Source organism: Chanodichthys erythropterus, chromosome 14 (genome assembly GCF_024489055.1).
Source record: "Chanodichthys erythropterus isolate Z2021 chromosome 14, ASM2448905v1, whole genome shotgun sequence".
Taxonomy (NCBI): Eukaryota; Metazoa; Chordata; class Actinopteri; order Cypriniformes; family Xenocyprididae; genus Chanodichthys; species Chanodichthys erythropterus.
In genome coordinates this window covers 843,894-856,400 of record NC_090234.1, presented here as the reverse complement: position 1 = coordinate 856,400, position 12,507 = coordinate 843,894, and the positions used below count along the sequence as shown (strand labels likewise).

Sequence of the window (12,507 nt, the reverse complement as noted above, 5' to 3'; positions counted from 1 at the left end):
ATGGTGAACTGCTGTGGTCTCGTGTCTGACAGAAATGTGCCAGGTATAAACTACACTTCCTCCTCACAATCACTGCTTTCTCTGGTTATATCCACAGTGTTCATAAGATCATGAGGTAAATTAGCTGAGATACTCTTCTGACAGAGTAGTTAGTAACACCACAAATTACTGGGAAAAGGTAGATCTTTTTCTTTTTTACAATGACAGTATATTACACGTAACTGAATAATTGCTTTATTTATTTATTTTATATAGATTTATTTTGTAAACTATCCAAAAATACTCACAATACTCAGATATAGCCTGTATCTCAAACGACTGTCAAAGTCCAAAACTGCTAAAGTGTGTAACGTTATCTTAAACTGGGAGCAGTACTCGGTACAACTAATAAATTAACATTAACACATCCATTACCATGTCAATTAGTCAATTAGTTTTCATGACAGAACTGAGCTAATGCCAAGCTACTGAAACATGTAGTTAAGTTTGTAGTGTCGCTACTTGTATTGTAGTTAGCTTCTCCCCAACACTGTATATTCACTATGGTGCAGATCTTCTGAAGAGAGTGTTGAGATGTTTGATCTTCTGAAGAGAGTGTTGAGATGTTTGATCTTCTGAAGAGAGTGTTGATAAGTTTGGGTTTCAGTTCCTCTGAAGAGCATCTCAGTGCAGCTGCAGGTCCAGGATCACGTGGCCTCCGTCAGCTCCAGTCTGCAGTATGTCAATGAGGAGGAGCGCCCCCTGGAGGCCTTGTTCGTCTTCCCGCTGCCCGCCGATGCCGCCGTCTGCCACTTCAGTGCCAAGATCGGAGAGCAGGAGATTGTGGCGGGGTTGCAGGACAAACAGAGCGTGATTCGAGACACCAGCGGTTGTTTAGGTGTTTTTCTATGACAGGTGTTCCACTCCTTCCACTCACATTACGTGAAATCATTATCTAGAAGTTTTAATGTTAGATTTAACGTTGCTTAGTGCTTGATTTCTGAGAAACGCTGTTGTAAGTGGATCAGAGCAAGCAGCACAACACACTTGTAGCCAATCAGCAGTAGGGGGCGTTTCCACTCGTGATGTGGGAGGAGCTAGAGTGAATAAAAGGGAGATTTGAAGAAAGAGAGATGCCTGAGAGACATTACAAAAGAGAAAAGCTCAGAGGAATATCACTGGAACAGGCAAGAGCTTTAAGAGTAATGTTAATGTTAGCAAAGCTTTCCAGCGCTGGAGACACCTAAGTGAAGAAAACAGAGGTTGTGTTGTTTCTGTTCACACGTGAGTAACATTGGTTTTCACAGAACTGAGATATGCTGTGGTTGTAATGTTCGCTGAAGTAACAGGACAGTTTTCAGTGTCATTGTCTGGAGCTGGAGTGCTGCTGGCTCTTGTTTGAATATACTCTTGTGTGTTCATTTTTGTTCTTCCTTGTCATTCTTTCATCATCTTCTCTTTATTTTTCTAAGTATTATTTTGCTATTTTGACCTGCAAAGAGCCAGTCAAAGGTCTGATGAGGCTCATGCAGCATCATGATTTATCTGAAATACAGCAATATTAATATTAATCAAAATATTACATGCACTAAATGTAGAAGTAGTGGTACTTGTCCTGTGAAGTTTGAAAGTTTTGATCAGTACAAAAAAACATTGAAATGTTCTGCTCAGACATTGTCCTCATATCTTTCTCTCATTATTCATATGTCAGCCGTAGCGACGGTAAGTTAGGTTCCTCTGGTGATCGTGGTTATGGGTGTGTTCGTCTCTTCCAGGCGCGGGATCAGTATGATGATGCTGTGAGTTCGGGACAGCAGGCGTTTCTGCTGGAAGAGAGCGATGCAAGTTCAGATGTGTTCAAACTGAGCGTCGGGTGTTTGTCTCCGGGTCAGACTGCCATCATCTCCATCGTCTACATCATTGAGCTCAGTGTTCAGGCCGATCATGCGCTGCGCTTCAGTCTGCCGGCTGTACTCAACCCCAGATACTCACCTGCAGGTGCACAGCTTACCTGATCTCACAACAGAACCACACTAAGAGCTCAAGATCATCATCATATATGGGCCACAACAGGGACTGTCCATTCGGTCACTTAATTACACAAGTGTAACCTTTTACGTTTGTGATTCTCTCAGCTTCAGCAGCCAGTGTTCCAGAAGTTTCCTCAGCATGTGTTATTCCCTACACACTGTCTCTGAGTGTCGATGTGAGATCTTCAGACCGCATCTCCAGACTGGAGTCCAGCTGCCCTCTGGATCCTCTGGTGTTCCTCCACCCGGATCATACTCATGCCACGGTACTGTGTGTGATTCTGTGTGTGTGTGTGTGTGTGTGTGTACAATTTTTATGCAGTTTTAATTTCAAGAAGGCTGTAATGGTGTGTGTAGGTGAATCTGAGTGCTGGTCACCGGTTCGATAAGGATGTTGAGCTGTTTCTGTACTATGAGAATACCCATCAGCCCACTGCTGTAGTGGAGGCCGGAGCGCCCACAGCTCAGCCAGGTACATGTTTTTGTTTGTACACAAATTCTGTTTAGTGTAAATTTACTTCTAATATGCGAGTTAAAGCGGTACAGATTGTATAGTTTTAACAGTTCTTTACCATTTTGCTTGAGTGTACAATGTGATCCTAGTGAGACCTTGGATAAAAGTCCTGGCACATTGTGAGCTTGGTCATGCTCAAGTTCTCTACAGCACCCTTGTCAGTATCCCCAATAGTAGTTCCTGATTTTTTTTTTTACTTGTTTCTGGAGGTCAAGCCCCCCTTTGGAGAGTTTGGTCTATCTGCAAAAGCGTATTTGCCTCTCTCAGCATGACCTCCTGGCTCCTACCTTACCTGTTCCATCGCACGTTGTGCCTTGGAAAGTTTTAGGCCTGACCCTTTGTACAAGCAGCATCTCAAGTTCTCGGTGCTCTCTGGCCTTTGGAGTCCAAGAAATAGCCAAGGGTTGTGTGTTCACAGCCCATTTTTGACAGCATCCAATGCCCTTGCAGTTGCAGTTGGCTTGTTCCCTGTTTTAAAGGGGTCTCCCGCCACTCAGGTGCTTCAAGGCCCCATGCAGAAAAGAAAGTATATCTAAAAGCCTCAGGGTGTAGTTAATCCACATATCCTTCCTGACTCCACTGGTTTTTTGCAATCAGAGGACACCTTGACGCCCACAGATTGAGACAAACCCAAGGGCCAGCCCTGCACATCCTTGTCCAGGCAAAGAAGGGTTAACATCCCTGGCAGATTGCTTAGCATGTGGCAACGCCTGCAAGGTGTCTTACGCTTGGTACTGCAAACCATTTAGCATGGTTACACCATCCAATTTTGAATTTCTTGCGTCATCTCAATCTTTCAGTCAGTCAGTTCCAGGCCGGAGATTGGTTCATGAGCCTCTCGGCTGGTTGAGGACTGAGCGCCAGTCTGTCTGATAATCGGAACAATCTTTTTTTCTTTCTCTCCCATCTCTCGTCTCTGTCGCTGCTGATGCTTTTCTCCTTTTCTTCTTAGCGTCTGTACTTAACCCCAGGCGCTAAGATTGTCCTACCATGCATGTCTCCCGCACATGTTCAATCTCTCCCGGACTTTTTGACTCAGTTCAAACCAGGACGCGTAGTTCAAGCAGGCATATGCCGCAGATTTCCTGGTCTTATGGCAGCAGCGTCCCCTGTAGTTCAGTTGGGTCTGCTCCATATGAGGCTATTCCAGTGGTGAATATAAGGCTATAATATATTTTATAGATAAAACAAAAATATATTTTGCCTTGTTGGCATCATTGCTGCAGAGTTATGCTAACACGCAGAGGCTTTCGTGCCTTCTGCTGTGGATGAGACCCCCGCTCCTATCCGCATTCGGAGTTTGGACGGACACACCACAGCTGGCACATAAATCGTTTGGAGATGCTGCCAGTGTATCTAGGTCTCAGATGGTTGTTACTTCTTCTATGAGGATTTCATGTTTTCAGACCTACTCTCAAGGCAGGGGCTGGAGCCCAGTCAGTGGAAGTTACAGGCTTAGGTGGTAAGCCTGATATGGCATAAGTTTGGCCAAGCTGAGGTGGATCTGTTTGCGTTGAGCGATACCACTAATTGTCCGTTCTGGTTTTCTCTGTCCCTCCCGTCACACTGAATCAGGAATGGCCTGAGACCATTCTGTATGCCTTCCCACTGATCCGTCTTCTCAGACGAGAGACAGGGCGGAATGCCTGTTGCTTGCATTCTGGCCCTTTCAGGTACGGTTAGGAGATTATCCTCAGAAAAGGCATCCATATTTGAGGAATCCGTGGGTGTGGCCTGCTGATGTGTTCTGGCCTCTCAGCTGAGATTGCCAATAGAGCCTCTTTTACAAGGTGGCTGTAAGCCCTTAAGTGGATGCTCGTTGTTTCCTCATATAGGCAACATGACTTTGACCCAGTTTACTATCCTGTGAGTTCAGTGTTGGAGTTAATACAGAGTCTGTTTTCAGCAGGGGCACCAGCCCCAAAGTTTATGTAGTTGCTATGGCAGTGGGTCATATGCCTTTGGGAGGTGTTCCCTCTGGTTTCTTGGCAAGACAGTTTAGGCCTTGCTGTCCTGTGCGAATCCCATTGTTGGACATATCAATTATCCTGCAAGGTTTGGCAGGCCATCCATTTGAGGCTTCTGACTCTCAAGACAGTCCCATTGACGAGTTTGTTTGCCCATATAATCTTTAGGGTATTAGGTTAGCTAATTTGGCTTGCTGTCCACTGAGGAGGGGCTCGATGAAGCAGCTTCATAAATTCTAAATTCAGCTTCTAAATTCAGGCCATTTACACCCGTTTACCCTGTTTACACTGTCTCTGTTTCAGGGTGTCTGATGGGCGACCCGGTGCTCATGATCAGTTTGTACCCAGAGTTCCCTGCGGACGTGATGTCATCATTGGCATCTCAAGGCGAGTTTGTTTTTGTGGTTGACAGATCTGGCAGTATGGAATGCAGGATGCATCATGGGAAAGACGTACAGATGCGCATTGAAAGTGCAAGAGTAAGATTTAGGATTTATAATATGACACGTTTATTGAGATGTATTGAGTCACTGTACTCATCTGTGCATGTGTCTCTGTAGGACACGCTGTTGTTGCTGCTGAAGAGTCTGCCCATGGGATGCTACTTCAACATCTATGGATTCGGCTCTCGATTTGAGTCCTTCTTCCCATCAGTATCCAGACGCTAGTTGTTCTTCAGGAATGATGCTGTTTAGTGGTGTTTTTGTGAGAGACTGTGGTGTGTGTCGTTGCAGTCAGAGTGTTGTGTACAGCGAGGACACAATGGAAGAGGCTCTACGGAGAGTAAAGGACATGGATGCAGACATGGGCGGCACAGAGATCCTCCAGCCGCTGAAACACATCTACAGTCAGCCCTGTCACCCGGATCACCCCCGACAGGTACAGCCAAACATATTAATCATCAAACACTCTTTCTGAACGTCGGTGAGGTGTTTCCTCAGCCTGACACTGATTCTCTCTCAGCTGTTCATCTTCACGGATGGAGAGGTGTGGAACACTAAAGAGGTGCTGGACCTGGTGAAGAGTCACGTCTACTCTCACAGGTGGAGCTCACGTCTCACTCCTCCTCATCTACTGATATCACAGCGTTTAGCTCATGTCAGGTGATTGTGTTCTCCTGTCTTCAGGTGTTTCTCCTTCGGGATCGGTGAGGGTGCGAGTACGGCTCTCATCACAGGAATGGCCAGAGAAGGTTCAGGTCACGCTCAGTTCATCACAGGCACTGACCGAATGCAGCCCAAAGTAAGATCTGCTGTGGAAACAGAGTGGACAGAATCAGTACAAGATGTTCAGGGTTTTTATTTACCAGTCTTTCTTCTTGTCCTCTCTGTCAGGTGATGCAGTCCCTCAGGTTTGCTCTCCAGCCGGCTGTGGATAATATCTCTGTGGACTGGACCGTTCCTGAGGGCGTTACGGTGGACACGCTGTCACCACCCATCAACACCCTGTTCCAGGGTCAGAGGGCGCTCATCTACGCTCAGCTGAAAGGACAGGTCAAAGCGTTTTAATGGTTAATTTAAAGAAATTTTGGAGACCAGTGCCACACTGTGTAAACCAAGGGCTCTTCAACCAGTAGCTACTGGGAAAAATCCAACATGTCGATCATTTTGTGTGGCGTGTCCGAACCCAGATGTGGTGCACCACTGGTCCTTGAAAGAAAAGAGCTGAAGAGTGTAAAATCATCAAATGCGCACGTTACGTTTTCTTTCTCTCTCATCATAGAGTTCAGGAGAGGCAGAAGGAGCTGTAACTGTGAAATACAGACTGAAGGACCAACCAGTGACTAACCAGCTCCAGTTTACTCTCAAACCAACGGAAGACACGGGGTAACACAAACACTCATGGCTGAACTAACCCTTTGAGTATTCTTTTTCAATTGTACATGTAAAGTACAAAAGTACTTGATTTTTAAATTAGGTATTAAATGTAAAAATACTGATTGTTTTTTACTAGTCAGGCCAGTCATTAGTCAGCACTAATAATAAAAGATCAGTGCAGACATTTAATAAGTACTGATATGCAAATAAGAAAACGTTTTAGTTTGTTATACGCTGTGGAAACGTATACTAAAATATCAGTTTACGTTACTGATAATTCAAGTTCAAACAAGTAAAAATATGTACCACAAAAAATAGGAAAATCAAAATTTGTGTAAATATGTGGCAACAAATAGTATAAAATTAGACTGTACTAATGTTACATGTGGCAAAATGCATTAACATTTCAAGAGGAATGCTGTGCAAACACACAGCAGCGGGGAATATGCTGGGCCTGCTCTGTACACACAGTGACATCTTCACATTCAAGCATTTCAATGGGCTGAAACAGCTTTTATGGCAGATTTAGTGAAAGTAAAAGTTTACCAAAATAAAACTACTGTGATAAAGTACTTAAAGTACTTAGGAGCAGGATCGTGGAGCTCAGTGTTCAGGCAGGAGTGAGCAGCGTTCATACAGCCTTCATCGGTGTTAATAAAGACAGCAAACAGGCGGTGAAAGGGCCGCTGCTGCAGAGGACAGTGCCAGTACAGGGTAAGTTCACTGATTTCTGTGTGTGTGTTTACAGCAGGGCTGCCCAGTTCTGATCCTGAAGAGACACTGTCCACCAGAGTTTAGTTCCCATCCTTATTAAATTCTCTCAAAACTTCCAGAGCTGTGTTTGAAATCACCCCCTCATTCCCTATTCCCCACATTAGTGCACTAATACAGCCCAAATGAAAGCGAGTGAGTGAATTCGGACACTGAGTGCGCTGGAAGGGCTGCCTCTTTTGCACAGTTTGTGATTCCTGTTTAATAATTACTTGAAAATTAGCAACCTGGCTGCTCCAGTAGTAATAAAAAGTCTTATTTTGAATTCATGGAAACTAGCATGTATAAACATTAATAAAATGATTTAATAATCAATTAAAATTTACACTTGTTTGATGTTATGCCGTAGCCACATTAGACCAGCGTCTAACAGCTAGTGGGTGATTTCGGACACGGCCCAGGTGAGTATGTTGGAGCAGGTTGGAACTAAACTCTGCAGTACACCAGGATCAGGATTGTTTAGAGGTATGATTTCATAATCAGTTCCCTATCGAATGGGAACTCACACTGCATCCTCTTGAGGACACTATAGGGAATGCCTCCGGCATGACCGGTGTTTGAGCTGTTAGGCTCTCTGTGAGCCTCCTTAGCCACATTTCCACTGTCAGGCCAGTGCGAGGCAGGGCTATCAACGTGCCGAGCTGGGCCAATAGCCTCGGACCTCAAGCACCGAGGCCAAAATCAAGTTATATTTCCACTGTTTGGCCAGCATGACTGCAGTGAACGCTTGATCTTTACTTAAAGACTTAAGACTCCAACATCAATATTTGAACAATGTTTTACAATAAAAAATGTTACAGTAAGTAATTTTAATTTGTCAGGGGTGCACATCATTCAAGCTGAATCTAACTGATATTTATATTCACATAAAAAGAGAACGCACACCTATTCAGTTTCACCTGCTTCCATTTATTTACAATCACAGGAGTTCACAAAACAACTCCATTAAGGCTTTTAAATCCAGTCTTACACATTTAGAAATATATTGATAATATATCATATGTTTACCACACATTTCTGTAAATTTTCCTTGAAATTATGTGATTGCAATCCGAGGATTGCAGTCAGAGCAACAGATGGAGCTCATAGACTTTAGTAGACTTTAGCATCACATACAAGAATATTTCTCACCAAATACTGATGCACCTCTTGATGGAAATAACATCATAACATTCATTTCCATCAAGAGGTTAGCAATTTTTGGTCAAGATCTTGTATTGACAATGCAAGAGGTGAGCTCTCTGTAAAGTCTCCTCCAGCACATCCCAAAGACTCTCAGTAAATGTAGGCTCTGGACTCAGAGGTGCCAGTCTTACATCTTAAAGTACATCTTAAAACATGGTTGTTTAAGAAATGAAAAGCTACACACTCCATCTGTAGGGTTAAAAGAACTGTTGCTAAACATATAACATGCTAAAAACATAATAATCACTGTAATAATGATCCATTCATAGACTCTTAAGCATATGCCTATTTAAATCCAAACAGAGACCTTTTTTTCAGTGCATTAGTTCTTCAAACATTACCCATCGTGTCCTCAAGAGGATGCAGTGTCTTGTTCCCTTTCTCAGGGAACCATGGTTACATGCGTAACCCGAGACATTTTCCTGCCACATTATAGTTTAATACTAGTGTGCTCACATCATTAATATGTGAAATTGCATTCTTTATTAGAAATGTTCACAATGTATGGTGGCCTTATGGGAAATCATAGAAAGAAATCATATGCATTGTTCTTTATTTAACCACTAGTGGTCCAATGGGGGTCGCTTGACCATTTTTAATTTTCTGTTCTTTTTTTCTTTCTTCTTTTTGTATTATTATTTTTTTCTTTATCTCTTTGTGCTGGTAATGCAGAACTGTGTTTTTTCTATGCAAATGCATTGAAGAAGTCACTCGAAAAAATAGGAAAATGAAGAATGGTCAAGGTGTGTGTGTGTGTGTTTTTATCAGAAGCTGGTTTGGTGTGAGTGTTTTTGTTTGTGGTTGTGTCAGATTTGTGTTTTTAAAGTGTCTTATATTCTTACATGTGCTTTTGTCTCTGTTTTCTTAGCAATGGCGGCTCGATTGATGGCTTGTTCTGGAATGCGTAAGAGAAATACACAGACAGACACTTCACTCCACTTGCCTTGTTCTTTATTGAATGTGTATTTTCTTGTTGTCTTTTTCTCCATATCTGAATGTTGCTCTTTGAATGATTGTTTTATCGTATGCTCTTACCAGTTTCTCTCTCTTTCTTAGCAAGGGTGTCTTCCCGTAAAGCAGGCGGTTCTATAATGTGTAAGTCGAGATATACTTGACTGAGCTTTTCTTGTTCTGTTTTGAATGTGTACATGAATCTAATAGTCTTTTTTGTTCTTCAGCACGCGCCTGTAGATCAGTGGCTAAGTTCTTCAGCTCACAACCTCCTCCTGATTCGTCTGATGAATGTTGTGCTTTACGTCCGGGTAAATCCACACATCCAGAAAACAATGCCCTGGATTTCATTTATCTGCTTTAATCATCATACCAGAAATAGCGCTGCTTTACGTGTCTAGCTTCCTTCTGTGTGTTTCAGCCGAACCCGAGCCCCAGATGGACCCTTTGCTCCGGCTGGTTTCTCTTCAGAAGGCCTCGGGATGCTGGGAGCTGAGCTACGAATTAGCTTACGTGTTTGGGAAGACCGAGGACGAGGTGACCAATCACAGACCGGCACAGGTGGGGTATATGATGTCATATGTGTGTGTGTGATCAGTTCAGCGTGAGTGTGTGACGTGTGGTTGTGTGTTCCAGGTGGATGGGTCCGTGTGGGCCACCGTTCTGGCTCTGATCTGGTTATACTCGTGTAGATCAGGTGACCAGGTGGAGTGGCAGTTTGTGGCCATGAAGGCGGCGTCATGGATCCGCTCTCAGAAACGTGAGTCGACATCCATTCATTCAGCGTTCAGTGCTTCCTGTAGATGTTCTGCTACAGTGTGTGTGTGTGTGCGTGTGTATCAGCAGACGGTCTGTCTCAGTGTGTGTATGACGGGAACGTCCTGTTGGGATGTCAGGTGACTGAAGGCATGCTGGGAATCTGAAGACTGTCAGAAGAACAAATAACTCACTCTTGATCATGAACAGAATTAATAGAGAAACACTGACACATTTCTGTTTGTATCGTGACAGAGGGAAGCTTTAGGGCCTGACCTCAGTTCATGTTATTGCTCTAAATATGACTGTGAATGTATAATCTTATGCTGCTCTATGTTCTGGACTTCAGAACACTATCCTAGGGCATTGGGCGGAAAATTAAAGAAATGATCAAAGAAAAAGCATCAATATATTTTTTAATGCACATGCTTTCGACGCTAATGTTGTTTTGTGTGATTACAAATAATCATCAACAGACCCTCTCTCTTTTGTGAAATAATGCTAATATCACTTATTTCTCTATGATTAATGTGCCGTCCTGACTCTAATTAATCATTGGTGTCCAGTTTTTTAATAAGCTATCTGGTATAGCTCACTAAACTCCCCACTGGAAGGGTTTCAGGACAAGCACGGCGGATACAACTCAAGCCTTTATTGTGTACAAATGCACAATAATCATCCACAAGCTAGTTATGTGTGACGCTTTAGCTTGTCACTTAACTAATCAGTTCGACTGCTAGGTCATAAACCTACAATGAAACACAAAAACAAACATCAGAATTAACTAATGAAAGTATACAATCATAAAATATTAATTCTTAATCTGAATTACTAGAAATGCCAGTTTACAGACACTCACCGGCAAGCGTACCAGTCCTGATCCAACAACAGAATGAAAATGAACATAGGCGGCGCCTGCGCACTGACTAACTACGCATATACATATACATAATCTGGTGACTAGGAAAGATAATAAAACATACCTGTAACCTAGTAAGATTAACATATACAAAATACAACATAAATGTGCTCAAATTTAGAATGAGATGGTAAATATACATACTTATTTCTTCAAATACCCCAAACATAATAATAACATCTATCAATAATGATATGCATATGTAAAATAATAGCGACACCTGCTGGAAAGTTCTACACCTCCAACTTGGTCTACTGATTCTAGAATCCAAGTAGGCCACCACAACCAAACAATTCACTTCTAGATATGAAATTATCTCTATCCATGCAAATAACATTGCATACTTGAATATGAACGTATCATGTTACAACATGAATAACTATCTTCATGGTAGTTTTAATGTCCAAAACAACACACATTGTCCTTGATAATATTACAACCTCCTTTACCGAAACACACTACCAGCCTCGGGGAAGATGGTAGCGGGGAAAGTTTTGATCCTTCACCGAAACACACCATGGTGGGGATCCTTTACCGAAACACACCATGGTGGGGATCCTTTACCGAAACACACCATGGTGGGGATCCTTTACCGAAACACACCATCCTTTACTGCTCCTCCACTGGAAGCAGAACCACCAACCTCCTAACATCCCTGTGGAGGATGGTGGAGGGATAGTTCTCCTCACCCCGGTTTCTCTTGAACTGTCCGCCGGAAACTGGACAACTTCGACATGTTGCCACTTTCACATCTCGTACTACACCCCTTGCATCAGGACACACCTCCACAACTCGACCCAGCCTGAACTGACCCCTCAGTGCGTTCTGATCAGCTAACCATACCAGATCACCCACTGCAACATTCCTAGCAGGCGCGTGCCACTTCTGGCGGATGTAGAGGTTTGGACCTGCCAGCTGGCTCCATCGCTTCCAGAATTTATCAACCTCAATCTGAATTGTTCTTAGACGCACAACAGGGTAAGTTGGATACTCAAAACCTCGGGAGCCCCCATTGGGTCCTGCGCGACCGTGGAAGTAATCACTCCCAACTCGCTTCTACTCGGTCTCATCTTGTACCTGAGCTCTGGCACCGATAGGTCTCTCATTTGACAGATTAGCAGCCAGGTACAGAAGGGTCTGGAATTCCAGTGCTGTCAGATTACATTCCCTGCCAACACTACTTAAAGCTCTCTTAAGTACACCAACTGCTGCCTCGGCTGCTCCATTTCGATGAGGAGAGTCAGCCGGGTGAAACACCCACGTCCAGTCGGTTCCTCCAACTACTGCCTTCTTCTGGATCTGATCCTTGTCGATGTTACTTAGGAACTCATAAAGCTCCTGTAACACAGGTCTGGCACCCACAAAGTTGGACCCTTGGTCCGACCAGAGCTTTCTTGGGTGACCCCTAAGAGCTGTGAAGCGCTGGTATGCTTTCAGGAATCCTTCCGTCGACAGATCTTCCACAATGTCAGCATGTACTGCTCTCGAAGCCATACAGCTGAACACCACGCCCCAGACTTTCATCTCCGCTCTTCGTCTTACAGTATCTTTAACAACATAAGGACCGAAAAGGTCTAACGTCATAAACTCAAATGGTGCGGCTGGTTTAGTTCGTTCA

General features: G+C 43.6%; 1 pseudogene; it reads left to right on the top strand.

Annotated features, from left to right (window-relative positions):
* On the top strand, positions 1 to 10,137 carry LOC137035494 (von Willebrand factor A domain-containing protein 5A-like; annotated as a pseudogene).
* Positions 10,138 to 12,507: the final 2,370 nt, after the last annotated feature.